We start from the raw sequence: 26,942 nt of genomic DNA, 5'->3' as shown, positions 1-26,942 counted from the left end.
ATTTTTTTTTTCTTTTTATTGCAACAGTTGTTAAGTTTTTGAGAGTTCATTAATTATGTGGTAGCAGTCCAGGTATTAAATATTACTGTGATTTTTTTTGGCTTTTAAAAGAGTCTAGAAAACTTCTTTGGAACAAAATGTTTATTATAGGCTATTTAATGGAGTTCATTCCATGTTTGTCTATTCGGCATTATGCTTCATTAGCTGCAGGCTTGTTGTATGATGGTGTGTAATCAATCAGTCATGTACCATTTGTGGTTATTCCGCACATAAAGCCAGATTTCTTTGTTTCAGTGTCCAGAATGGTATGCATTTTTCTTGTGCTTTTCCAGCAGTGAAGTATAGATAAGACCAGTTGTTAGTCTCTGAGATATCTGCATGCTCAAGAAACCATGCAAAGAAAACAAACTGTCTCTTTAATTAGAAGGCTATGGCTGCTCCTGATTTGAATGATTAAATATCCTTTTTCTCTCATGTTATTACTCACATGAGAAGTTTGACTGGTGTCAGTGGGAATTACTAGTTAGTGCTGTGTGGGAAGACCCCGCAGAAAAACCTGAGGTTGTCGCAGGTTGTCTTTGCAAAGGAGTAGTCTTTGTGGGAGTTCAGTGGCCTTGAAGCTGCCATGCAGAAAGGGCACGGTGTGATTTGGAGCCCTGTCGATGGTACTGGTGAAGCCTTGGGAGCCCCAAATCCACTGCACATTTGAAGGGATAGCACTGTTTTTAAAAGTTGAAACTTTAGTCATTCCTTATAGCTACTTCTTGTGAATGATTTATAAACATTATGGCTGTTGGGAGAAGAACTGTGCAGCATAGATTTCAGAAGGAAAGAAGAAGGAATGGTAAGGTTATGTGGAAAAAAGATGTAAATTAGGAAAATTACTGTTACTCCAAGAAATCCCTTTGACCCGTGAAAGACATGAGATTTCTACCTACTCCTTCCCACTGTGAATTTATTTCTATGCATGCATGACATTTTTGAGGGTTGGAAAATATTACTGCAGATCAGGAAGGAAGCTGTGGAGTTCCCAGCAAGAGTCAAAACCAAAGGTAATTGTTAGCTCTGCATGAATATAAGCTAATCTGGAGCCTGTACTTCATACCAGTTCTTACTGGCCAAGAGCAGCTGTGAATAGACAGAAAATGATACAGTGCTGTAGCCGGTGCCTTGGCTATATGAGTGGGTAGTTAATCATCAGCACAGAGAGAGCTGCTCTTCTTCCATGTAGCTGCATTCTTAGCACTGCTCTTTGCAATCTCATGACTTTCTCTTTGTGCTGAATAACAGTTAATTATTTTGTTAAGTCCAAGTGGAGATGCACTAAGTCCTCACTACTCAAGAGTCATATGATGTTGAGCAAAATGCCAATGATTTTGCTGATGGAGAATGGGGCAGTGAAATACAGTATTATCATCTGAAGTAAATAACCCCACTGGTTTTCTGTTTGTGTCTATGTACACATGACCTCTTTTGACTTGCAGCGTGGTTGAAAAGAGAAATTAATTTGCTATTATTTGAATTTCAGTCATGCCTACAGAGAGAGAGAAGAGTTCCTTTGGGATGAGCCTGTAAGCAGTCACTATCTAAAAAATAAAGTAGAAGTAATGGTGGAGTGGGAACAGGTGGATAGATGGAGCTGCTCACGGTCATAGGAAAGGGAAGATCAGCAAGGTCTCCAGAGTTATGCCTGGTGAATAAGCTGCCAGGCCATCATGCCTCCTTAACATGAGAGTCGCCTTTACTGCAGCCAGGTCATAGGCTCTCTTAGTCTTTGAAGGCAAGGTTCTGCTCCAGATTGGATGGCAAGGACTTGAGCAGGGGTCTCACCTGTATAAGGGCAGCATCCCATGCAACAGTCTCGGGACACACTGGTCCTTGATTCACCTAGCCAAGCTGCATCCAGTTTAGCCATGCTCCAGCCATTTGGTGCATCCCTACCACACTGGTGAACATGACACAGGAATATCTCTCATATCCGTGGGGGAAGAGGGGAACACATAGGGATATGACAGGGGATGTTCATTTACACCTTGATTCAGGTTCTCAGGTTTCCTTCCTTCTTTTTAACTCTGGTATCGTATTTACATCTGTGGGTGGGTGGGTGGAAATTGCAGCTCCTTGTATTAAGCAGCATCTTAAGTTTTGATAAATCATTGGTGTCTACAGTGACAGATAGATGTAGAAGTAATCTTAGCACTTGACATCCATTGGCTATCCATCTGGGTAAGGGAAATGCTCCATTTTATCTGTAGTTATGTTAGTTTACACAGGAACTCTGTTGTTCAAATAGTAACCATTGCTCCATCTGAACAAAAAACTGGGCAAATGCTGTCTCCAGTAGTAGCATGGGCATGGTCAGGAGACCAGAAGATATAAGAGTTAGGATGAAAGGACATCTGTGTATGCTCACACAGATACGTGCTCACACACCATTTTTCTCAACATTTGGCCAACTCTATTGATGTGAGCTGACCACAAGTGAATGGGTCAAAGTTTTTGGCTCTCCCTGTGTGTGTTTTTCTCAGCTCCACTGGAAAAGCTTTTAAGAGCTCTTTGCTGCTAATCATTCTCAAGCAACGAATGAATGAAAAAGTATCTTACTAGAATGATCTACTGTTCATCATGCATAATAAATGGAGTTATTCACTGGCAGTCACACATCTCTGGCTAATCCTTTTGAAGGTCACCCGTACCAGTCACCAGTCTCTCATCACAGCTACTGCATTAGGGAACAATGTGTCAAGGATAGGGAGTTGTTTAAAAAAGTGGGATCAGATCTCGTCCACCAGTCTGGGTTTGTTCTTTACCCTGATTCCTACACCTCACATCACTGAGGTCTAGTAAAGAGAAGACCAGGAACAGATGAAAGTGTAATAATACTGTTTGAATTATTAAATTATCTCAGCCCAAAAGAAAAGAGCTGTCAGAGTTAATTGGTCTCTAGGGAAGTTGGAGCAGAACCGTTTGTTCTGGGATGCCTTCTCATGCCCAGATATTACACTAACCAGGTTGCAGGGCATCTGCAACAGCTTCCTCTTGGTGCAAAACCATCTGATTGGAGGAGAACTGGATTGCAACATATTATTAGCATTTTTATTATGTACTACTTCAAGTTCTTCAAAAAATCCCCCGATTTGAGTTTTGTGTTGTAATTTCCTTCCTCATTTCCAGAGTCAGACAACACCAGAGGAGAATAGCGATGTAACCTCATCCATGAGAAACATGCAAGGAAATGAAACTGTCATAATGACCTGGAAGGTATACTTGGGCACTGCTTATTCCCTGGGACTAAAAGAGACTTTAACTGTGTTACCACCCACCACTCACAGATAGAGCAGAATCTGCTGGTGACTCTGTTCCCTGACTGAGTGGGTCTGAGCACCACAGAAAGTGCTAAATGTCTACAGATCATCTGCAGTGTACTAAAAATATACTTTGTGTTTCAACCTAAGGGAACCCAGGCTGTATCACCCATCCAAGGGCATACTTGGAGTGGCTGAGGTCTTCAAGCACAGGAATGAGAGCTGTGGATAGCAACACGAGTAATACATTGCCCAGCTTGACAAGATTTTTCCCTGCCGAGGGATCTGTGAGTCATCTGATGTAGACCAGTACAGAGCTGTTGGAAAAGGCAGTATTTCTCTTCCATTTCCCACCGGTGTGAGGTGATCATACCACCTCAAAGGCACAAAGTGATTAGAGAGAAACTTCTTGTCCCAATCTTTCTTTCTGCCTCCCTTTGTCACTTTAGATAATCACTCATTTTTGGTTCATTGCTCCTGGGCTTCTCTGGAGTCCCTGCAAAGGCCAGTCTTGAGTGACTTGCTTGCTGCCATGGTTAGGGCTTGGTCTTTTGCCTTCTCCCAACAGCTGGGCCAGGTATTGATCCCATTATTCTGAAAGATGCTGATCTTAATTAAAGATACCAAATATTCCTGCTTGACAGCAGGCCACTGACTAGATATACTGACAAGGAGAACTGAGTAAGTGGTACCTATTTACAGCACACACAGTGCCTCAGTTTTTATACAGCTTCACTGATAGTGCTCCTGTTATCTGCAGGGCTAGAAGCTCAGCTTGTTCAGAAGGGTGAACCTAAAGCCCCAGGACTCCATCAATCACTGTAGTTATCCACTTCTTTTAACTCTGGATTCACAGCAAATCCAGGTGAGCGCAGGCTGCTGTTATACATTTCAGGAACCCTGATATGCTTCCATTCTATAGTTCCAAATATAAATATGGGGGTGTTGGCTGATTTATCTTAGTAGGAGGATTGAGTGAGTCTACCTTGAGAGAAATAAAAAATGTACATTCAAGGAACATCATTCTTGCAGAAGCTGTGCTTAATCCACAGTTATTCTCTTCTGTGGGTTAAAGTCAGCCCCCATGGTATCTCCTCTCCTGGAAAAGTTCCCTCAGATATATCCTGTGGAGATTCCAGGTGTGGGCCACATCGTGGTCGTTACTGACTTACCTGCCTCCTGTCCTGTCTCTGGGAGTGTGTTTGTATCATGAGTGCTGTACTGGTGCATCCAAAATGCAGGCAAATTTCAAAGGGCCCATGTTCTTGCTCTGCAGCAAAGCTGAATGAGGATTTATTTTTGGCAGGCTGTTAATAAATAAAAGGACATTGAAAATACACGGGTCACAGAGTACAGCAGTATCCACTCCTGCTCTTCTCTGCTGGGCTCAGTGGAGTGATGCTAATCTGGCCTCTTTATCCCTCCTCTGCAGCCTTCCATTTCAAAACCAGTTTTGCATGTATTCAGGTTGTAGGGATGTGGGAGTTTGGTTTGCTTGCTTGGCAGTTCTGAAACCTGTACCCCCTTTCAGAACCAGAACCAGAACCGAAACCTCCTGTTTCCTCCCCTAGATTCCTGGTTTCAGCAGTGGGGAACAAACCTGTGTGCACATTTTAATTTTTTCTTTTTTTTTTTCTCACAAAAAAGACACCTTCCCTGCCATGAAAGTCCCAATGATACTAAAAACAACCAAGGAGCTCAATGCCATGAGTCCTGCTGCACCTACAGACCTTGACTGTGCTGTTAGCCAAGCGGATCACTGCAGCTGTGCTTCAGAGGCTTAGCTGCTTGTTATCAAGGTCCAGCAGGCAAACAGCACCCTGAACTTGGCTGCTGCTCAGCTCCAGCTCTAAAATCCTCTTTCTCACCTACCTCCAAGTTAAAACAATACAAGCTCCATGCTAGTTAGGAGTGCAGGTGGGTGTAACCCATAAGTGAAGGTGATGAGAAGTTTGGCAGTAGGCTAGATTATTCCTTCATACAATACTGAAGTGCCCTCATTGTGTTAAGTCACATCACTGTTGTTCAGCTTTCCCATAGGACATGGCTCATCCTTCTGCTTCAGTGGCACTGTCCTTCCTTCCTCTCCCCTTGCCACACTGTGCTATCGCTACTTCATTTGCCATTGAAAATTCATCTAGCTGTGCCATTGGTGGGTTTCTCTTGTCGGGTCATACCAGCTTTCCTCATGTATCCTTGATTATCTAAGGTATGCTTCTGGGGCTTGCTTTCTTTTCAGACCTTTGGCCAGTTGGTGTCTTTGTGATGCTCTGACAGAAGGGAAAAGGGCACTGTAGATGTAGAAATGGGACTGCTTTGACCGTCTTTCCCTTCTTCCCCCCATTTGCTCAGCCTCGTCCTGCCAGACTGGCCCAGATAGCTCCCCTTCTGGCCATCACCTCTCCCTCTTAAAATCCCTTATCACATGGCATTTTATTATATGATACAGTAAGAGAGGAGACCAGGTGAAGGAAAGAGTGAATTTTGTCAGAATTGTAGCAGACTTTGGTAGGCAGGGGTGATGGCAGGAGCCCAGGTGGCAGGAAAATGTAGGACAACGGGACAGAGAGAGGGAAAGGGACAAAGCAAGTGTAACCTGCCACAGCAGTGACAGATAGCAAAATCAGCTAGAGTCAGGGTTACACTCCAGCCAATAATTCTGCCAGTAAAGATATGAGAGCAACTAATATAATCTTTTGCCCCAGGGTTTATTTCTCCTCATTTATAACACCATTACTGAGAGATATGGCACTGCAGAACAACTGCTTGCTTCGTTTTGGGAGCAAGGAATGGCAAGTTGCTCCAAGGAGAAGGAAGGATCCTGAAGTGGGATAGGAAAAAAAAGGTGGGTTTTTTTAGCCTGAGTGGAGGAAAAATATGACTGAAAGAATCTGAAGTGGACACAATAACTAATTCAAGATGATGATGTTGAAAGAGGCACTGTTTCTCTGTGTAATTTCCATAATGATGGAAGCAAATCCATGCCCAGCCCTGGAATCTCTTGCTTAGAAACCTTCTAAATCATCAATTACTGACAATATTATTGCTTATTTTAATAAGGCATCTGCCACTGAATGGTCAGATTTTGGTTTATTTCCTTCTTTCTTTTTGTGGCAGAGTGGTCTAGATTTTACATACATTAAATTTTCAGTGGAAAAAATATTATTTACTTAAGCTCATTAAAAAAATTCCTCTGTAAATTTCAGGATGGTAACCAAGAACCTCTGCTTTCTATTTTGAACAGGGAGGAGTCAAGAATATTCCAGATATTCCTCAGTCTCCACGCAGGATAAAGTGCCAGATTAACAATGTAATGGGGATGTTAATGGAGAATCTGGAGAGTGAAGACAAGCCTTGCTCTCATTTCTAACACTGGGAGTTTATAAAACACTTTGTGCAAATTTGAATTCCTCTAGGATGTCGTAGCCAGTGTCGTTCTTACTGAAGACTGGATCTGTTGACCACATGAGGCCACTGGGCAGCTGGACCACCCATGACTGTCATTTTATTATTTACCAGAGGGGTAAATTTTACCATACTAGCATGTAGAAATTTCATTCTTCTCCGGACAATTTTACAATTGTCTCTTTACAGAAATTACAGTAGCTCTCAAGTAATTTGCTTGGATATGAAGTGATGCTGTAAGAGAAGAAATTTTATCAGCAAACTGTGCAGTGGCTGATAAACCTCTCTAAGTCAGCACAAACCCATTTTTAAATTAGTATGGGCTATGCAAGAAAACTAAAAGCAATACTGAATTACAAGAAAGCAAGTTCTACCCGATATCTCCTGTGCTGTGGAGAGGATGCATGTCTACCCCACCTTTTCAAGTGCATGTCCACTTTGGGGCTTTTCTTAAGTATCCAGGCTGACACTCGATTTTTGCAGATGCTGAGCCTCAGAAGCTCTCATGGACTCCTGGTGGACTTCAAGACCAGGCAGAGTATGTTGGGAAATGAGGTACTCCTTTCTCAACACTTTCGAAAATTATGACATCTGGTTTTAACGCTCAAGCGTTTAAGTACTTTTCATGAAAGAGTGCAAGGGACCACCCAGAATATCCATCAGCCCCGTGGTTAGGAAACTCATCTGGTTCTTATGGTGTGGCTCTTTTTTTCTGGTTTTGAGAAGAAATTCAGCCTGAAGCTGGAAGAATTTCATCAAATCCTACTGTGACAAATGCTTTGCATACCAAACCGACATAAAGAAAGGGCATCTCATGTTGTAATGACAGTGATGAGATAATGTTGCTTTTTTTGCAGGGATTGCCAAAGTCTTACCACCAGTAGTTGGAGTATTATAACTCTGCTGCAAGAGATGGTATGTAAACATTTTTGTAGCCATATTATAGATCAATAAATTTGCTGCCAGATGTTGGTGACCTGGTTTTTGGAAACAGATGATTCTGGAAATCAAGCCACCTGCAAGATGCCCAAATTCATACAATGAATCAGCAGTGCAGAGAGAGAAAGTTAATCTCTGTGGTCTGAGATGTGGCAGTTGGACTGAGTTTCCTCTCTGTGTGGATGCTGCTCCTTAATAGAAGAATGGGAAGAGGAATTAACACTAACATTATGCTCAAGTGCAGCTTTATATTCTATAGTCTCCTGTAGTTTTTGGCCAAATGGCAGGGACCATTACCAGGATCTACAAGGAACAGTCGCGTGTTGTGATGGAGATGAGCTGGACTGGTCCCTACATTATTCTTCCTTTTATCTAGCTTCCCTCCCTGTAAATCACTCCTGCACACATTTTACACCTACCCAATACATATGGAAATAATTAAACAGCTTTGGAAAGGAAGTGTTTCCTGCGATAAACCAATTCTCTCTTGGTACTTAAGCGCTGTGGAAAATTGACAACAAATTGACTCTGACAGGATTAAGGGTGCCCCGTGAGGGATTGTGCAGAATCTCGGAGGCACCTGCCGCCCCTGCAGCGCTCCCCCTGTGCGCCTGCCTCTCACACCACAGCAGCTTGGCCAGGCTGCCTGACCGCCAGCTTTCTCGTGCAAAGTAGCATGAAAGCAGCTTTGCAAAACAGAATAATCGTTGTGGAAGGACTCACCATGCACCAGCCACTGTCAGAGCAGGGTCATTGCTGGCTGTACCAGTGCAGGGGGAGATGCTAGACAGGACTGGTGCTTTCACAGTCTAACTAAAAAAATGCCATCAAGTTGTGCTTTCAATACCTGTATCAGTGACAGACCTTACTTTTATAAATTCTAGGTTTTGGGAACCTGAAGGTACACCAGCAAGACTGCGTGCAGGGAGAGCAGCTAATTTTATCACAGTACCAGCCTCTAGGCCCTGCTTTATGTACTTGTGTTCAGGTTTCTCTAACCAGCAGTGCTTTTTAAGCACTTTTTCCCCCTTCCCTCAAACACTGAGCTCTTCTAGAGTAAAACCCCACTGTGTTGGATGCATCTCCTTTATGCAGTGATACAGGCTGTAACAAAATTTATTAGAGTGCATTATAGAGTAGGTCATTCCCTTGATAGTTTTGAGTTCATATAACCAAGCAGGAGCTGGAAGACAGTAGCACTATCTACAGCTTAATGACAGCCACCTGAACCCACTAATCAGTAGCCACAGGGGGTTGTAGGGAAATAAAAGGTCGTCACCATTCCCTGTCACAGCTGCAGTAAGTCAAGGTGTTTTGGGTCAGTGGGGCTGGAAAACCCTGGGTTGCTCAGTCCTGAGTGGTTGCAGTATCTCAGTGTTGTGGCTTGTGACCAAGGGAAGCAAGTAGTCTGATCCAACTAAAACTTACTGCTGGTACCGAGTAAGGTTTTGCATGTTATAGGCTTGTTATGATCCTGAAGTCTGCAAACTTGCTGCTGTATCCGGACTGTTTTATCCTGGGAGAGAAAAGCCAGTGAAACCGTTCTGTCCTTTACAGTGGTTATCTCAAACCAAACTCTGCTTGTATTGGCTGGGTTTTACCTCTGTGTCTGCAGTTGAAAAGGTCCTTGAATGCTGTCATAGCTGTGGGAGGGCAGTAAGGGTTGTTGGGGGAAGCTGTGGGGGGGTTTCTTTCCTGTAATCCATTTGGGCCCGGTGAGCAAAGCCAGGATGGCAGCATGATGTGGAGGCAGTTACTGTGTGTGGTGACTTTGGCACATAAGGCCCTATTGCAAACCATTTTCAACTTGTATTATAGTTCTTAAAGGCTTAAAGCTTTAAAGTCTTAAGGCCTGCTGCTGTTATGTTTAACTGGGCATGTGGCTAATGTCTTACAAAGCTGGGGGACAAAATTACATCTGTAGAGATTTCACCTGCTGAGCCTGTAATTTAGATGTTTAATGTAAACTACTGGGTCATGTGCAGCCAAATCTGGACCTTTGTTTTCTTTCAACAGTGTGCTGGTCTAATGCATTTGAGTGTGCTATGTATGAACTGTGGTCATTCGCTTCTGCCAAACAGATTTTGTTTTGCTTTCCTTGCTCTGTAATGCTTCCGTCTTGTTTTATTAGCAAACCAAACAACCCAGTATGTGTAGGACTGAAGTTGACGAATGTGTCAGGTTTTCCTGGGATTGGTTATCACTTGGTTTTAAAGTTTATTAGAGATGCTAATGATAATTTTTAAAAGCTGACCTTACTAACCAGAGGCTTTTGCTGCCACCTGCAAGAGCTGGAGAGGCACTGATGGCAGTGGAGGCTCCTCTGAGGGTCCCAAGTTTGTGGTTCCTCCATGATCCAAACCTTATTTTAATAATAATGACAATAAAAATAAATTTTAAAAATCCTGTAAGCTATCAGAGGAGTGAATTAAATGTGGTGTTTAGGCCTTGTGGCATTGTCCTCTGATGTCTAACAGGGTGTGGATACTAAATGTACTGTTTTCTTGACTGGGACTGTGTCCTATTACTGATGGATTTCTCTGGTGCCTGATAATAGCTGAGCTCACTCTGCTTTTGGTTCAGTGAAGGCTAAGTATTGTTTCCCCCTTTCCATCTCCCCCAATATAGTTTTTTCTTTGATGCTGCAAGGGCTTAGTATTTCTGGGAGCATTTCACTTGGTTATAAATATTTAATGGCTTCAAGACTAACTGTTGGAAACATGACATGAGTTCAAGACCAACTCATATACAGGAGGTGAAAATGTGGGAAATAAAAAATACATTGAGGTGCTAGTGAATGCTAGTAGGAGGTGATACCTGAGGGTCATTTGTACCTTTGAGATCTCGTACACTGCTTAAGTCTCAGAATACATTCACTGGTCTCTGTAGTGAGGAGCTGGATCTGCTGGCATTGGCATCTGTGAAGTGTGCATGCAAAGGAGGAAGGCTCTGAGGAGAAATCTGCTTTAAATTAACTGGAATATATGTTAGGGTGCCTTGAAGCTCTTGTCAGGTCTTGGATCCCATTAGTCCCTGTTGAGGAGTGATCTAAGGAAGACTTAATGGCAGGGGGGGATGCTGCATGTTAAGTTGTGGGTTTTTTTAAGTGAAGATAATAGTGTTGGAATGGTGCTTGTAACCCTCCAAGCATCTATTAGGAATTGTCTATGAATCGGTTTCTGAGACCAAACCCTTCAACAGGGAGAGTGAAAGTTGCTAGTATCATCGCCGTGCATGAAGAGGGGAGGACTGAAGGACTAACATAAGTAGGAGACATTTCAGGTGTGTCACATATTGTTAAACCACACACAGATCCATCAATACAAATGCCAAACAAACTTGCAGAAATTCAAACTTGCAGAAATTCAGGCAAGGGCCACAAAGCCAGGGTTGAGGTTAGAGAGGACGCCTTCTTGTGGTGAAATCCAGGAACTCAGCCCTGGTGAAAGGACATCAGAGGTGGAAGGGAAGTCTGAGGTCAGTGATGGATGGTAACTGGGGAGAAAGCGGTGAGGAAAAGGTATAACAGGAGTCAGTACCTGAAAGCCAAATTCAGCAAACTTAAAGTGGACATTGGGCATAAAGAGATAAAAAAGCAATCAGCCACTGGGATAAGCTGCCATGAAAATTGTGCATGTTTTATCTTGTTTTAAAATCATGAGTACCTGCCTAGCTGGAGGATGAATTTTAGCCTAATCTGTCTTTGGAGATCAAAATCAGTGGGTCTGTCAGTGAAGTTTGGGAATTTGTTGTAGGCTTGAGGTAAATGCCACAAGCTGATAGTACAGCCAGATTATTACAGGCAGTTATTCCATAATAACATGTCACCTCAATTCTGCCATTTTTACGGGGTGGCCATGCTTACTCTGAAGGCTGATGCATGCTAGTGGGATGTTTATGGACCACAGAATGGGGTGTCTTCAACAGGAGAAAATGCTGCTGTGTTTGTAAATCCAACTGCCCTTTGTTTCGGTGGGATAATACCATTTGTACTGACACCAAATGAAGCTTTAGTGAGTTCAATACATTCTGCCAAAAATACGTTGTTATGAATTACAAGCCTGTGGACTTATGGTCAAAATTCCCATTAGAACAACACAGATTTTTGAGAGTGTGTTGTATCTTAAGCTCCTTGTGTCTGGAGGAGGGGAGGAGGAAGATGTGGACCAGGACAGACCAAGCATTGAGGTCAATTCATCATGTCGTTCTTGCTTCTCTTTCCAGAAGATAAATAGGAAAATTGAAAACGTTTAACATTTGCATAGTGTTTCCAGCTTTTACATTTCTTGCTTTGGAATAAAACGCTTGTTACAATTTAAAAAGATCAACTTCTTTCTAGTAAAACTTTAGTTTGGGGTTTTGTAAGCCCTACATTTAACTGGAGATTAGGATTTCTATTTTAATAGCTTTATCTGAGAAAATTATTAGAATGTTGGCTGTGTGGGTGTATCTGAGAATGGAGAAATCAGATTTTGGAACTGCTTTATTTCCAGTTGTCATTTTAATTACTGGCAAATTCTACAAATTTTGCTCAAGGTGTTCTCCCCCCCCAATAAAACTCTTACTGTGGAAAGAGCCTGATAAGAAGGAAATTTGTCTTGGCATAGACTACTTCTGACTCTAGTGTTGAAGTTTCTTTGCTAGACTTTGTTTCATTTTCACAAAACTGGAATGAACTATGGTCAAAGTACTGATATGTTTGCTCTCAGAATGTGTTTACTTGAATTCTAACTACTTCTTTCCCTTATTTAATCAGAAGAGAGATGATAAAGAACAACTCGGAGCACATCAAAATCTGTCACACTGCACAGTCTGGAAAAAGCATAAGCAAGAAGGCAATTAAGGTCTGGTAGCCTTGTTTCTTTAAGAGTAGTTTGGCAGGAAAGCTTATTTAGATGGAGAACGCAGGGTTTGTGGCATTGAATTCAAATTACTTCAGTGCCACCTGTGATGATTCAATCTCAGTAGGCTGCTTTTCTTTAAGAGTAAGCTTGAGTGATACCCTTTTGGTTATGTCCCTTGTTTATGGCAGCAGCAGAGTTGATCAAGGCCATACAAAGCCTGTGGGTAGATTTGAAAGGTGAGTGTCTTGTGGGCTTTTGGAAAGCTGGATGCCCTTCACACAGAACTCTGAGAAAAGACAGAGCGTGTAGGTGAGGAGTAGCCCTGGAGAAAGGGTTTGTGTGCATCAAGCCCTGGCTTCAGCTAAAATATTCTCCTCCTTTTGTTGAAGTTCTCTTGGCAGGTGTGGGCTTCATCATGAAGAAAACTGCCCACCGTAAACCTCATGTCATCCCAATTTCAGATGGTGGCAGGTGGTGAAATAAATGATGGTGCTAATGGAGACCGTGGTTAGAAATCATCATGCTGTCCCCTGGCATGGCTCAGCAGGGGGGAATTAGCTCTTGGTCAAGAGGAATCAAATTGGATTGTAAAATACTGAAGCAAATAAACCAAGTTTACAGAGCCTTTCCTTGAAACAACCTTTCCTGTGCTGTACAGTGTTGTTCACCCTTGGACCCCCCTCCCATCTACCTGGTGAGGAGCCCCTCTCCATTGGGCCCTGGCATCAGTGCTGTGAGTGATTGTCCTGGGTGCCTGTCAGCAGTCCGTTCCTCCTTTGCAGGCCATTAGCTGCCCATAAACCCCCAGCCTCAGGTTGTCCTTCCTGATACAGTGAAGAACAGCTGTAGGCATAGCCTGACCTTAAATCGCAACCAGAAGCTTCCTCATAGCTTAAAACCAGCCATAAGGGGAAAGGCCTGGGTGATGGATCTGTCCTCTGCTACCAAGTTAATGTTGGGTCTCTGTCCTTTGCATTTCAGTTAGTGCCTCGGTGCGTAATGAGGCTCTAATGCGCTACTAGAAATTACATGAGGGTGATAGCTCTGGATGGAAAAATATGTCATTAAAAAAGGCTGACAGCAGACACTGACAAACCACAGCAGGCGGTGTATGTAGCAAACTGGGCTCCCCCCGGTGCAAAGAGGTTAAGAGGAAGGAGAGGGATCATTCATAAAAGAGCAAGAAGGTCTCGCTTGCTGATAAGTCATTTCTGTCACACTGCTTCACACAGAGTATGCTAGGGAGCAAACCCAAACCACAGTGGAAACAATAAATGAGTGTGTGGGACTGTGCAGACCAGGTAATAATTACTCTCTCTTCCTCTCCCCACTTAGCTGTATTTCTGAGGAACATGCACATCCAGTAAGACTTAATGCATTTAATAACTTTATTGTTACTAGTTAACTGTATTAAGTGCCAATGATACACACTGAATGAGTGTTTTCTATTACTTCATATATTTGAGCTGGAATTGAACTGTTTCGCAGCAAGGCTGTAGTCATCAACTTTTCAGGTTGACATAGCGCTTAGGGATATGGTGTAGCTGAGAATGGTCAGTGCTGGGGTAGTGGTTGGACAAGATGATCTTCACGGTCTTTTCCAACCTAATGATTCTGTGTATTTGAGATCACAGCATAAACCTGGGAGGAAACATCTTCAGTCCTGTTGCTGTACCTGCTTTTTCTCTTCCCTACAAGGTTTGTCTCTAAGTCACAGCCTTTGTCTCCTATTTTGAAAGCTATCCATTTGTGGTTACACTTGTCCATACTCTGTGCTTTTGGTAAAATGGATGACTTGGGTGTCGAGTGGCTCAGAGGTGACAAAAGCTCCAGGCTTACTGAAGTGGTGCTGTTGGTGCCTATAGAATTTAAGGCTCAAACCCGTAATTGTCATGGCTAGAGCCCAGCTCTGGAGCACTCTGTACAGTGAGGGTGGTTAGAAATGTTTCTTTCAGGATGTGCATTATGATTTTTGTCTTGATTCAACTGTGAAATGGTGCTTCAGGGATGAGTCAGTCATGTACTGAGCAAGTTCCCTGTGTGAGTCCCTCTGTGGTGTGGGGTGAATGGGTCAGGACACTATGGGGCAAAAAACCCCTACAGCATCCACCAGAAGGCTCTTGAAAATACCTCAAAGAGCAAGTTAGGAAGTGTCATGTTGCTTAGCAAAAAGTTGAAAGTGTGGTAGGGTGTTTCTGTTCAGGTGAGTAAAAACTCATCGTGGTTGTAAAGGCTTGTGTTGAACACTTGCAGTTTTGCCCTCTGCACATGTACTGGTTGGTCCATAACACTTGTGGAAAACTTTGGGGAGGCAGCAGCCAGCCCCAACAATAGTATCCCTCTGTAGTATGAGCATATTTGCCTGTATTTGTGGTTCAGGTTTCTTTTGCATTGTCCTAATTCTTAGTTTTCATGCTACAGTTAGCATCTTTATTTCTGCTTCCAGTGCCTTTGTGTTGTTTTGAGATTTTTTTCTTCTGCTTATACTCCTCTTGGTCCTGCTCTGAGTTTGCCTACCTTGAAGCAGAGATTTGTCCTTGGATATTGCTTGACCTGCTATGCCAAGGTGTTTATCTTCTGCAATGCAGATACCAAACTTCTCAGTTTAATGTTTCCCTGGGCAGTTTGTTGGCTGAGGCAGTGTATGGGGAAGTTCCTTGGGGAAGTGTGTTCGCCTTCCCTGACCCCCTCCAGAAATTTGGAGAGAAAGTTGGGGGGGTATGGAAAATCAGACCAAAAGGTGTGTGGAGATGGGAGAAACAAGTAAGTTCTGCACTAGCAACAGGCACTGTGGCTGCCTGCTGCTTTGTGAGACTTGATGTGGATTCAAGTGAGTATTTATTACTGATGAAAAGAAAGACAGAAAGGATTTTATTTTTTTTTCTGCTCTCAGGCTGAAAAAATCCACGGCGACTTAGAAGAAACTGAATTATTTGCTTCCAGTGGTGACTTTGAACTGGAAGGGGAACCTCTTATTTCATAGGGCTTGTCTGTGAAAACATCTTGTAGCCAGCAGTCAACTCCTTGCAGGAGCCTTTAGCTGTACACAACACATAGAACCCCCTGCTCTACAATATCATTTCTCCTCATGGAGAAAGGTTACAGTGAAATGATAGTAAATGATATGGCATGTCTGCAGATTACTGGTTTGAGGGGCAGTTGTTTCCATTCCAGCTGCTACTCCATCACTCGGCACTCGTGTTGCATAATTCCTGTTTCATTTACTGCTGCTTATGATAGGGGAGCTCAGACCAGCAGCCAAGGCCAGTGCCAAGAGCACCTAATCAAATCTAGTCATGCAGATCCCTGTCCGCGGGCTGGGCAAACTGCAGAGCATTTCAGGGCTGCAGCAAAACTGGACTCACTGTCCTCTTCCTGGCTTGATCAGCAGCTAGAAGAAACTGATCCCCAGATGCAGATTTCCTCTGCTGCTATGGCACCCCTCTGCCCAACACCACTTTTTAAAGGGCATTAATAGTGATGGCCCAAGCAAAACATCTATGCTCTGAGGCTCTTTTTCCCAATTATTCCCCCCCAATAGTGTGTGCAGTCACTGAGGGACTGCTGGGGCCCTATGCCTGGGCAGCCTGCAGCAGGCGACCCTTTTCTTAGAGTCCTATCAACCAGAGAAAAGAAAGGGGTGCTCTTTCCTTTCTGAGTCTTGCAGGGCTTTGGTGGCAGAGGCAAATTAAATACACCATTCTGAGTTCATGTCATTGCCTTAAAATGTGTGCTTATGTTGTCCTAAAGGCATATTTTGAGACAAGAAAGGATGTCTCTGTGTGTTACTGCTAAGGAGGTTCCCCCCTAACTCATGGCAATGGTAGAGATTAACTTCCAGACTGGGTGGTATAAATGCGTCAGCTCACCCAAAAAGCTTCTGAAGTGGCTCCAACAGCAGCAGGACTGTGGAGGCTTTTGTGCACCCTGGTGTCATCCAGGGGACGCCCACACCCTGACAGAGTAGGAGGGATGTGCACTCTCCCTGTCATTAGGTAGCTATTTTGCTCACAAGTTGTTGTGGTTTAGCCCTGGCCTGGCAGCTCAGCAGCACAGAGCTGCTTGCTTGCCCCTCTGCAGTGGGGCACAGGGGGACAATCAGAAGGGGAAAAGGGAGAAAACTTGTGGGTTTAGGTAAAGACAATTTTATAAGTTAAAAAAAAAAGTAAGAAAAAACTGCCAACAAACAAGAAAGAAGGAGGAAATAAAGCTCAAGAAAAGCAAGTGATGCAAAAGAAAGCAATTGCTGACCTCCAGCTGACTGATGCCTCAGCAAGGGCAGCCCCTGCCAACCTCCACCCCCCAGTTTAGTTGCTGAGGACTGCGTGTATGGTGTGGGGTATCCCTTTGGTCAGTTGGGGTCAGATGTTTCCACTGTGTCCCTTCTTAACCTCTTGTGCATCCCCAGCCTGCTCCCTGGTGGGGCAGGCGGAGAGGTAGAAAAGCCCTTGGTGCTATGCAAGCACTGCTCAGTAAGAACTAGTGCATCCCTGGGTCATCAAGGCTATTTCCAAACAGATGCAAATCATAGCCCCATACAAGCTCCTATGAAGAAATGAATGATTAAGCTCATCATATGGTCACATGTTGATCCACCTCAGAACTTTCCTGGCCTTTACTAATTTGTGGCAGCACTTGAGGCTGGTCTAGATTCTGCCAACCCTCCTGGGACATGATGGTCCTAGCAAGAGCAGCCTTGAGATGGAGCAAAGAAGAGGTACCCTTAGTGTAAGAGAATCTGGTAGGGTCAGGTGGAAGAGGATGAGATTAGTCAACACATAAGCAAAGTGGAGATGCACAACTCCATGGTGGGTCCGGCTGGGGTGTACCCTTGCATGCTGGGGGGGATGGCAGATGGGTTTGTGAGGCCACTCCAAAAGGGAGGGGTGCCTGAGGACTGGAAGGAAGCAAACACCCCCTGAGTTGATGAGCAGTGCCGTGGAAGGAAAAGTGCATGAACAGCTGGACTTAGAGGGCAGTGAGCAGTGGCACCAAGTCTAGTTGGAGGTCAGGAACCACTGGTGAGCCCCAAGGCAAGAGACATTGCCTGCAAGTGGAGGGAGGGAGTCCTTCCCTCTGCACTGACCTGTGCTGGGCTCCCCAGGGCAAGACAGCCAGGGCTATGCTGGAGAGAACCCCCAGCTCAGGACCCTCCCCAGTTTCCACTGGGGTCTGTCTGTTGGTCAGTTGGAGCCGGCAGCACGGGGCTGTGCTGGCACGGAGCGGCGCCGGGAGGAGGCAGGGCCAGGCCGAGCGGCGCTCCCCGGCACCGGCACCCCGCTTCCCGTCCTCGCTGTGGCCGGCTGGGCCACATCCTTGGTGCAGAGCGAGGGTCCTCCTGTCCCGGGCAGGATGGGTCAGGCCAACTGCTGCTGGCGCTCCAGGTGAGCTCCCGCCGCGGCTCGGGCACGGCCGGGCCCCGCAGACGGGGCCATTCTCATGCCCGCCGCGCTCTGCTCCGCAGGGAGGCTCTCACCGAGGCCGAGGCGGTGCTGAGCACGGACGTGCTGCTGACCCGGGGCCGCAAGAGGAGCGAGAGGCGCCTTCTCCTCCTCCAAGAGGAACTGGTGGTTGCCAAGTTGCAGTAAGCCCCTGGGAGCCCAGCTGCCTTTTCCCCATCCCTGGCCCCGGCCCCAGGCCAGGGACGCTCTGGCACCAGCCCTGGGCCCTGGGGCCTTGGTGCCGGATGCACCAACGTCCGTCCCAAGGGCAGGTGGGGGGCCGGGCTCTGCCCGGGGGCACCCCAAGGCGGCCACCTCAGGCTCCCTGCCCGTCTCTCTTCTCCGCAGACGTGGCACCACCCTGCGCCCACAGCTCCGCCTGGCCCTGGACCAGCTGTGGGTGCTGAGCAGCGGGAAGCAGGCAGCGGGGGAGGTCAAAGGGGAAGAGGAGGAGGAAGGCAGCGAGGAGGACAGGGCCTCCATCCTCCTCATCTGGCCCACCGGCACCTGCGTTGCCACTTTCGGGTGAGTCGTGGGGCCACGTCCCACGGCCGGGCAGGAGAGGTTCCCAAGCGTGCCCACGCCACCCTGTGAATGGCCTCTGCCCTCCGTGCAGAGCCTGGGCAGGGAGCGGGCAGCGTGCCGGCAGGGAGGGACGGGGGGGTGCGTTCCCACATCCTGCATCCCCTGGTCACCTTTCGGTCCCCACAAGGGAAGGGCAGGGGCAGCTGCTCTGGCAGCACAGAGGGAGCCAGGGCTTGGGCAGCAGCCCTGTGCTGCCTCTCTGCCCTTCCCAAGGGGCAAGGCTGTGCAGGCACCTGCCTGTGCCCACGGGCTGGGGGGCAGCGGGGCCTGATGCTGGTTCTCCTCTCTTTCTGCAGCTCCTGGGCACTGAAGGAATTGTGGGTGGGCAAGCTGCTGGGGCAAGTTGGGGGAATGCTGCAGGTGCAGCTGGATGGGGAACAAAGCTCCCCAGCTGTGAAGAGGCGGCTTGGGGCTCGCCTGGCTCTCTCCCTGTCCCTTCCTGGTGCACATGACACCCAAAGGAGCCAAGAGAGCCCAAGTGACCCACATCCCATCACTCCATGAGGAGGAGCTGAGTTCACTGCCGTGTTGTGAGTGTCTGACATATTCTTTGGTTTGCCCCATGCACTCTCTTAGAGGGTGTGAGTAGATCTTAGCTGGTCATCACTTCATTTCTCTTTGAAGCATTTTGGAAAGAGGATCTCTGTGTATATCTGAGCCACTCAAGTGCAGCAGTGAGGAACAGCAAACAGATGCCTATACAAAGCAGTAATCTTTCTCACAGCATGCTTTGCTCATCAGGTGAAAGCCAGCTTCTTGGGGCTCTTTGGCATTTGTGAGTCCCCTTCAAGTCATGGCTCTAGCTCACAGTCTTGGAGAATTGGTGATCCTCAAAATTTCACCTTGTATCAATCCCTGTACAGGGGAACTGATCTGTACCAAATGCTGTGTGCCACTGAGCAGAGCAGTGTGTGCAACAGATTGTTAGATGAAAAGGGATGTGCCCAACTCTCAGCTATGCTTGTGACGTATGTTTTGCCTCACCACAACTGCTTTGTTCTCAAGGCTGCTGTTGCAGTTTTAACCCAATCTGTTCACAGCCTCTTCTGCTCATGTATCCTTCTGAACACTGTTGTCTGTGCCCTGCCTCAGCCTTGGCTTCTTTATACCCTCCTGCTTCTCTGCAAATGCTTCCAAGAAGAATTTGGCAGTGAGAAGGGCACCAGGGCAGAGCTAGGACCTGCAGAGTTGTGTGTGATGAGGCCACGCATGTTGGCTGTCCTACATGGTTTCTTGAGGAAGGTGCCAAATAGAGGATAAATCCTCGTTGGCTGGTGCTGCTCCCTGGGAAGAGCAGCTCTTGGGTCTGTCTTGGTAAACTGGGTGATTTGCAGTGATTTGGGAAAGGGTGTCTCTTTCAAAAGTACAGTGCCCCAGCAGTGGGTCATCATATGCACCAGTCCCTTGTGCTCCAATCTATTTCCCTGGCTGCAGAAACACTGCTCCTCTCCCCCTACCACCCGTCATCATCTCCACAGATGTTTTCAAGACCCTGTGATGAGGGCTGCTTGAGCAAACTCCTTTCACCCTTTCACATCCTTCTGGAGTTGCAGCTCCACAGCACCCCTTCAAACAACCACTGGGAGCACCTGGGAGTGACAAATTGCTGCTGTGTGAGGCTGGCCAGGAAGAGAATGATGACCTTCAGGAAGGAGAAATAATAAAGGGGTTCAAAGAAATTGCTTGCTGAGATGAGTGTGTCAGGACTTGGGAGGTGAAAACAAATCCCACCCTTCATATAGGGATTCTTTTATCTGCAGAACAGTATTGTGGCTTACACTGGTTTGTTTTACATGAGTGGAGGATATGTTGTCTTCACTGAGTTAATTTTGACTTCTGTAGAATTAGCAGAACATCCATGGTCTTGGGTTGTGTGCATGCAACTGTACTACAGCAGGGTTGTTGCTTGTGTTTGAGGATCACAGCTTCAGGATGCCAGGCACTGCAGGATAAACATCATCCGTTCTCCAAGCAAAATGCTACAAGAAAGAACAGCTGTCATAGCTGGCAGCTGCTGGAGAGCTGTCTACAGACTACATGTGAAGGAGAAGCAACCAACCTGTTGTCCTCATTCTGTAGCACAGTTTAGCAGATGCTGGAGCTGTGATGTGCACATATGATATCTCACCTCCAGCAGAAACCACATGTGGTGCCTGGAGCAAGGCATAAAAGGTGTGATTTCCAGACTTGCTATCCACAGAAAGCATGGTAATCCCATATATGATGATGCTCAAAAATATTTCTACACACAAAACGCTTATGACCTTGTGCCTGCAGATACAGTTTTATACTTTAAGACATATTTTACATTAAAGATACCTATTTCTAGAGAAAGAACTTGGCATGCATTTTAAAGTCATAAGCGTGAGAGCTCTCAGACAAAGTACATGAGCCTGTGCTGTCTGCCTCAGCGTTCATACCTCCTTCATCTGTTTCATGTTGCCAAATTTGTTTGTTGCCTTTTTCTGTCAGTGAAGATAAACCAGTGCTAATTTAGTCCACAATGGTTGTTTTTCACTCTTGTGTTATGGAGCCAAATTCTCTGCTGAGATAAATCAGCAGCCACCTTAGTCATTGGCCGGGGCAGCTGTGGAATCAGCTGGCTGCTGCTGTGCTGGGGAATTATGGCTATCCTGCACCCATGCTCTGTTTGGCCTGTGAAATTAGAAAGTGAGGCATGAAATTAGCAGCTGCTACAATTGTTGTTCATTCTGCTGACAACAATGTTGTATGACATTAGCGTAGGTGTTTCCTGCAGCCCAGCATGAGACCTGCAGGCCAGTTTCCATTCTGGTTTAACATTTAGAGTTGGGTTTATGCAGAGCTGCAGAAGCAGAACAGCAAGGTGTTTCCTCGTGTCTGGGCTCCTGTACAGCCTCAAAGACAACTAAGGTGCTTTTAAAAAACCCCCATAACATTAAAAAAAAAAAACCAAAACAACAACAACTATCCTTGCATACGCCTTCTTTGTGTCTCCACAGAGGAGCAAGGCAGAGGTTTGGCTAATTGCCAAATCCAACTGGAAAAAATAGTTTTTCAATATGAAATTTCCTTGCTGTGGAAAAATACTTCAGTCCAGCTGTTTTTTCTTCAGCTGGGTATGTATTATAAAAGAAGACCCGTAATAGGTGGAGAATAATTCCTACCCCACTAGGGAGATGGGGAGGCTGAAGTGTGGAGGAGAGGGAGCCGGCTTTCTCCATGGTCACACAGCAGCCAAGACTGCAGTTGGAAAGTAGACCTAGACCTCTTGAATTCTGTTTTCCTGCTGTTTCAGTTTTAATATTTCCTGTAACTTCCCAATGATTGCCACCTAGCCCTGCTATTCAACAGAGCTAATATTTTAAAAGTTAGAATAAAAAGGACATGGGGAAGGTGCTAAAGATGCTAGGTGGAGTCATGCCTCATTCTCTTTTCAGATGCAGGTTCTAGATTGTGTGGGAAGAAATGTTTCTTCTCCTTCCAGTTTCAGGCCATTGATGTATTTTGCTTGTAGATATATGGGCTGGCTGGGGTCAGATGAGCCTGGGGAGGAGGCAATTGCTACCATGGCCAAGTGTGAATGTGTTTAGTTGCAAGAGCAGCAGGCTCTATGCCTGCCGCAGTTTCTTCTCAAAACATGCCTGGTTCCTCAGCTCCACTTCCCGTGCACTTCAAATGGAAACTGTAAAGTCAGAAACACGTATCAACTTTGACATGTCTTGTATATGACAGGTTTCAGCAGTGGGTATGTGAACTGGGATGAGATTCCCAACAGTAGGGTTTCCTCCGATGTGGAAAAACACATATAGTAACCATATTCTTGCCCTGAGCTAGCTGTTGCTGTCATTCCAGGGATGGGGACTGAAATATGGCTGGGTGGCACTTTTGTGTGACCAGTTATTTATTAAAAAAAAAAAAAAACCCAAACAAAAATGGTGTGGGGGGTGGTAAACAAGGGGAAAACCAAACCTAACCCAAACTGGCAGGGGTAGAAAGCAATTTCAGGTTGGCCAGATGACTCTGTTAGTCAAATGTGGTCAGCTGTTTGAGTGAAATTTCTCTTGGGAAAGTTCAAGAATTTTATTTCAGACTTCTAAGCAAAACTCTATTGTTTCTCAATGGCTTTTGTTCAGGAGTTGAACATTGCAATTACATATATTAAAAAAAAAAAAGAAAAAAGTGCTGGTAGGTATGGAGAGGAATGAAAGCACTTGCTGAACTTGAAGCCAATGTGAGGTGTGGGGAGGGTTTGATGAGAGTGATGGTGTTTCAGGTTGGGAGTGATTTAAACTGGGGTCTTTCCTTCAGGTTTGTTTGGGGTTTTTTTCTGGCTCTTCCACCAAATTGAAGAATGCATTATTTTGCATGAATATAAAGTGTGGTGGTCTTGGTTCAGAAATTATTTGTACAAGCTAGTGTTTGTCAGAGGAAAATAAGAAAAGCTGTGCCATCCCTGACTTATACTAGGGCTTCACCTGACCTCCGTCAAGGAAGATGATGGATGTTTCTTCCTGTAGTTTCTTGGAGATGAATTTTCCACCATGCCTCTCATAGCTGATGAGATCTCTTATGTGATATAAGAACATGACTTTTTCAGGCTCTTAGTTAAATGTTCAGGCTGAGCAAATATTGCTGTTGATGAGCAGCTCATTTTAATTTCATATATATAAATATAAAATTATATAGAATATGTTGATATAAAGTTATTAATTTTAGTATTTTAATTAATATAGTAATCAACTATATATATACATATATATATATATAGTTGAAAAATGTAAAAACTTCCAGGCGTGGACAACTACTACTTTTGCGTTTAGTTCATTTTGAATGTATGGCAAAGACTTCCAGGAGTTATTGAGGTGGTTATTCCTCAGATCAGTGAACAGATAAATGGATCATGTCCTCTTTGCTCTCGGTTTTTTTGATATTGATTTGCAAAATTCCACTTTCTAATCTGCTCCCTTAATCTAAGCTCATCACTCTGTTTCAGGGTGGCTCCTGATTATTTGAATGATCAAGTAGGCTTCCTTTCTTTGTTCCCCTGCTAAAAATACAAACTGTTTGACAAAGCCGCAATTAATATTTTCCTGTCATCATGTCCTTTTCTTTATCAAGCCTTCAGATCAAGCATGGGTATTCAGATGTGAAGAAGGCACTGCTTCATGATTTTAACCTTTTGGTTAGGTGGCAGTTAGGTAGAAAGAAAGAAAAAAAAAGTCTCCAAAAAGGAAAAGCTCAATAGTGACATAATGCTAGCAAGTCTTTTATTTTGATAATGTGGGTTTTGTTTTATTTTTTTAAATCAGAAATCTGAACTTTTGGAAGCTTTTATTTTAGAAGATGATGAAAATTAGCTCTCTGGGAAACGATTCCTCCTCAGTGTAGCTCTTTAATTTGCCTATCTGAGCCCTTTAATAATGTTACTGCATCCTAATTGGAAGTCACTTGAAGGTAGACTAGGTTTTGATTGTGATTGATTTAATAGATCCTCACTGTAGCTAGTCTTGAGAAACCTATCTTGCCCTGGAATAAAGTTATTAATAGGCCCTGCTGTATACTGCTGATTCTTGGCTAGTGGAGGTACAATCCTCATGATTTAATTTGGCCCTGTGGTGAATTATTCTGCAAATTGGGTGCCATCGTGGAGGAAACGGCAATGGTTTCTTCTGAGGGACATCCCTCTGGGGTATGGGAACCATGATGCCAGGAGCTGCTGCTCCTCTACCAGCAAGCTGCTGCTGCAGTGGGGCTCCAGACATCTGGGGAGCCTGGGAGCTGCAGCCTCCCATAGCCCAGTCTTTCACTGGAGGAGGATTTGCTTAGCTGGAGTGAGCCCAGTTATAGACATGCTGACATGTGGTACCGCTGGGACCCTCTGAAGGTACCTTTCCAGATGCATTTAGCTGATATTCTACCCACCTAGGCCTTTTTGCACTTTTTAGAATACCTGTAGATTTCTCTAGGACAACTTCCACCAGCAGCAATGAGGTTGGGTCTAAATCAATGTAGAAAGGGTCAGAATTTGGCCTTGTCTCTCTATATATATTCTTCACACCCTACTGGAGCATAAAACATTCCTGTTCACTAGCTCAGTTAAGCTACAGTCTAATGTTGAACTGCATTAATTTTAGTTTATAACTGGAGTCTGAATACTGGCCAAAGTCATAACACATGCTCTCTGATGGGCTCATGTTTTGAAGCATAAGACCAAGGCATTTTTCATCAACCCCATTACTGATTCAAGAGCAATGCATATTAAAATGTCAATCAGTTTCTTTTAATTATGCCTGCAGCAACCTCAGAGTGCTGCTGATTTCATTTTGAGAATGCTGTCACTTTCTGACAGGTTAGAAAGAAGCCTAGGCTGGCAGAACACCTGACCTGCAAAAGCACCAAGTTGAGGACAGATGTGTTGAATAAAACTGACCCTTACACTGCTGTAGCTTATTGCTCCTGGCCCAAACCAGGACTGGCAATTACCTGAACCAACACGGTCTAATTGTGAAGACTAGCGCTAACCTTTTGTACCATGTGGTGACAGGTACTGCCATGGCTGCAGAGCAGCTCTGACCTTGGGCGTGAGACCCGGCTACCTGCTCTTTCCCTTGTGTAATATAGGACATGCTGTTTCAGTGATGTAAAATGCTGCCTGATTCATAAGTATGGTGTTCATTATAATGTAAGAGAGGAAACAAGTTGAGTGAGGAACCTGGCTCTTACCTACAGAAAGCATTAAGGAACACATCCCAGCCTTACCACTTACTTAAGCGGGTGTAAAATTCAGCTCTGTTTCTAAGCTCTGACACATTTCATGCTGGCAGATGCAGAGATTTCCCTCACACACATGATGAATTTACACTGCTTGGCTACACATCACTTGTACTCATTCCTCTTCCAGCTGTCACACGGCTCTCGTGCTGTGCCAGTGGTACCAGCTCTTCAGCATACTTCTTCATTGTACCTTTTGAGGGACTTGCATCTGTCTCCCCCCCACTTTTGTGTTAGCTCTCATCTCATGGTAAATGAAAAATGCACAGTGCTGAGTCATGGGATAATGATAATAAGCGTGTCATTTGTGCTGGACAAATTCATACTATTTTGCCTATGGCATCATGACTGACCTCCTGTTCAAAGGTCTGTCAAAGGTGGTAAGTGCTCTGCATGCTCATGTTGTCTCCTACCCCTAAAGCATGTGCTGTAGCATCAGCTTACTGCCTGTGGGCCTGAGGTGGTCATGACTAGCTAGCTCAGGAGTGCACAGCTCCCTGTGGCTTGCTACTGTGGCACTTGCTCAGCCCCTGTGGATGGGTCCTGGCCACCTCTGCCCTGGGAGGCATCTCAGTGATCTCTGCTGCCCTGGAGTTGAGTTGCAGGGTGAATTGCAGGACTTTGTGCTCATCATTCTGGCTGGATGCAGAACAGTGGAAAGATGATGCAAGATTACCAGCAGCATTACGGTTTATTTTCTGTGAAAACAGTGGCTGACTTCAGATGCTCACCACAATCTTGGTGCAGATGCAGAGTGTCTCAAAACATTGACCTCTGTGTCCTTGGGGGTGGTGTCACCTCTAGTCTAGCTTGTTCCTTGGTACTAGATAATCAGATGACTCATGATGGAGAGCTGATTTTACAGCTAGAGGGCCAGGATACTCAGTCATGGACCATCCTCTACTTACATAGCTTCAGCAGAGCTCCAGCTGCTTGCTTGGAGCCACAATGACTCAGTGTGTATTGAGCATGCAGCAGAGCCAGCAGCCCCATTGCCTCCATGTGACCCCACAAACATGAGTGCCCACAGGGACATTTGCGATGTGAGGGTGTGGGGATGTAGAGGGCAAGGGCAGGGGAGCAGGGACGGGTGGGACATGAGTGCTGAGGGTTTGCTGTGAGTGGTCAGGGAGCGGGTGGAGATGGAAGAAGGTCAAGACATGGGTGATTTGTACCCCTGCTGAGAGAAGTGTCAACCTCAACCTCTGATAAAGTGCAGAGATTAGTGCATGGGGCTGGAGCTGGCAGACCTTGTCCAGTCACAGGAAATGCAAGTCAAGTGTAGTTGATCAGACCTAGTGAAATGGGGGGTGAAAAACTAATGCCTCTATGGATGGGAGCTGGCTAAAGGTGCAACTGTGGTGTGGCACAAGGGCCAGGCCCTGCACAGCTCGGGTGCACCAGCTCGGGTGTGCTGCCCGCAGCAGGGCAGGGTGGGCAGTGGGTGAACGGCTGGGGCTGCCCCAGTACCTTCAGGGGCAGGGGGGACTTAGAGGGTTCCTGTGGGCACATTGTAGCGGGCCTGAGAGTGGAGCAGCGGTGTGTGCTTCTGATTCCAGTGACTCCTTGTCCCTTTCTCTGGGTCTCTGTTATGCTTGTTTAACTGATGGATTTGGAAAATTTCCTTCAGGGTTGGGATGTGGCCTTGGTGAAATCTTTTGCTGGGGTCA

The sequence above is a fragment of the Athene noctua genome, chromosome 1 (assembly GCF_965140245.1).
Source record: "Athene noctua chromosome 1, bAthNoc1.hap1.1, whole genome shotgun sequence".
Classification (NCBI taxonomy): domain Eukaryota; kingdom Metazoa; phylum Chordata; class Aves; order Strigiformes; family Strigidae; genus Athene; species Athene noctua.
Note: the sequence above shows the minus strand (reverse complement) of the source record.